This window comes from Alexandromys fortis, unplaced genomic scaffold (genome assembly GCF_014885135.2).
Source record: "Alexandromys fortis isolate MF-2015 unplaced genomic scaffold, M_Fortis_MF-2015_v1.1 scaffold_188, whole genome shotgun sequence".
Taxonomy (NCBI): Eukaryota; Metazoa; Chordata; class Mammalia; order Rodentia; family Cricetidae; genus Alexandromys; species Alexandromys fortis.
In genome coordinates, this window is record NW_026068159.1 from 1,661,713 (window position 1) to 1,664,500 (window position 2,788).

Below are 2,788 nucleotides of genomic sequence, written 5' to 3' on the forward strand. Positions count from 1 at the left end.
TATGACAGAAACTTTCAACACTTAGAAATATTTCAAGCTAAGCCATCAAAATTTGACTGCAAATACCCAATGGGAAAATATAATATAAAGCGCATCTAGGGAAATCTTTACAAAACAGTACTAAATGAATAGCAGTAGAAAATAGCCTATATTAAAGAGCTCAAACATATTAATATGAAGGGAGAAAGAAGTAAGAAGACATGGCTGTATTTTATGATAAAAATAAGTGTCAAGAAGAAATGGAATAAGAGATTTTTGTGCATGTATGTGGTATATGCTCACATTGTGCAAGCGTGTGGAAGCCTGGAGATAATGAATTAACTGTTCTATCACTTTCTGCTTTATATCCTTGAGACAGGGTCTGTAACTGAATCCCAATCTAGGTTGGCATCTCCAATGATCCTCCTCTTTCTGCAGTTCACAGGAATGGGCTATATTGGCATGCATGGGGTACATGCAGCTTTTGGGGGAGTACTGAGGATATAAAGTAAGGTGCTTGGTAAGTAAATTTACTATATGAGCCAGCTCCTCAGTTATAGAATAGTAAATTTAAAATAAGAAAGAGATTGAAGGATTCCAGATCTTGTAAAAGAAAATAAAATTGATGTAAGAAAACTTCTTAAAAATAAAAATTGGAAACATGTACAACCTTACACAGTTAATAAGAAAAGGTCTTCAAATTCTAAAATGTTATCTGAAATTGAATCATGTAAAGGAAGTGGGAATAATGAAGATTATTAAAAATATTTAATAAATATATATGAATAAATTATAAATTAAATATAATGTCTTATATAGTTTACATATTTTATATATGTGTAAATAAAATTCATAACAATAATATAAAGAATATACGTTCTAGAAAAAAAAACAAAAATATATATTAATAAAAATAGATTTAACAAACCCATATTAATATGGGAAAAAAGAAAGATAAAAGAATTAATTGAACAAATGATAAATATAAGACATAAATAAAGATATCAAAAACTGTATTAAATATCAATAATCCATATCAGAACACATGAAAATAAAAAAAAGTACACCAAATCAAACATCATATATTTAGCATTAAGGAACAGAATGACTGAAAGGAAAAGGATGAAAATAGAGATGTTGCCACTAGTGGATAGAAAATCTAGAGTAGTTAATGCATCACATAAGAAAAAAGAATAAATAATTTTAAAGTCAATGAGCATTGCTGTAAACAATGAGACATTTTATAAAACTCAAGGATTAAGTTCACCAAGAAGGAAAAAAGTTAAATCAAATTTGAATACTACCAATGTAACTTCAAAGTCTATTAAATAAAGCTTAGAATTAAAAAAGAAAAATGAATACATAGGCTGTTCCCTTTTGCTCACTATTGTGATTAGAGCAACTATGAGTGTTGATGAGCAAGCATCTCTGTAGTAAGACATCATACTAGAGTAATAAAAAAAAAAAGTCCTTTGAGAATATGTGCAGTAGTGACATAGCTAACTCATGGGTAACTGTTTCTAGCTTTGGGGAACCTTTGTATCGATTTCCATAGTGGCTGCACCATTTGTAAACCAACTCATAAATGGATAATGAAAATATGGTACATATATACAATGGGATGTTATTCAGATATTAAAGAAAACCGAAATTCACATCATTCGTCCTATCTTTCACTTACTGCACATTACAGTGACCTTTTTTAGGGACAGAAACCTATGTGCTTCCTACTTTGGGAGTTTGCACATACTTTTGTTGTTGCTACAATGCTTTCCTGCCTACCTAAATTTTCTTCTACACATTTTTATAAGTCATAGCTAAAATGTTTTTTCACAGAGTGTTTTCTTGGCTTTCACTCAAAATATTCATCAGCTTGTCATCACTAACTCTCAAATTAGGCACTTGTATTTTCCTTGAAACGACTTAAATAACTTGAAAGTTATCAATTTATACTGTTTGGTAACTATGTTAAACATATTTCCTTTCTCTTAGATAGTAGACTTCAAAAGGATGAGCTTCAGGTAGTTCATTTGCTTTCTTATATCTAGTACTTGGTATAAATAGTAGGCATTCAGAAAACATGTGACAAGAGCAATAAATAAAATGAAGCCTTAAATCAAATTTGATTCCTCATTCTTGAGTACCACGGCTTAACTAAAATTATTCTAAAAACTAAATTCTTAACTTGATTATTTCTCAAGAGATAAATCATTCATTTTTCCTATTAGATAAAATATGGCATATGCTAAATTTTCTAGGTTTTCTATTTCCAAGTAACAAAACAATACTTTCTATTTTAGCAGGATGTGATTGAGGTAACATTTCTTGTCAGAATCATGTCTGTTTATTTTCTGCATCAGAAGATAGAAGAGTATCATACTTTTCTATCTCCTCTGGTGGTTTTTTTGGATTACATTAATAAGCTAACTAAATATCTACATTGATATTTTGGGTAGATACTATTCACAATATCTACTTCATAAAAAATAATGAATATCAAAAATAAAATTAAATAAAACACAGAAAAGAACTGTGTCCAGGAAAATAAATGTTGAAAAATATATATGATACCACATATATAGGGTACCACTCACCCTCCTCTCCATCTACACACACACACACCAAAAACCCCCAAAAATCTTGTTTACAAATCTTTTGGAATTGTATCAGAAAAAAATATTAATTTTTTAATCCAATATTTTCAATATTTAATTCACTTGGATTCCAACAAAACCTTTCCCTTGTCCTCTTACTCTACTTTCTGAAAGAATGCTTATTAAAAATAATTTGTAACAGACTTACAAGAATG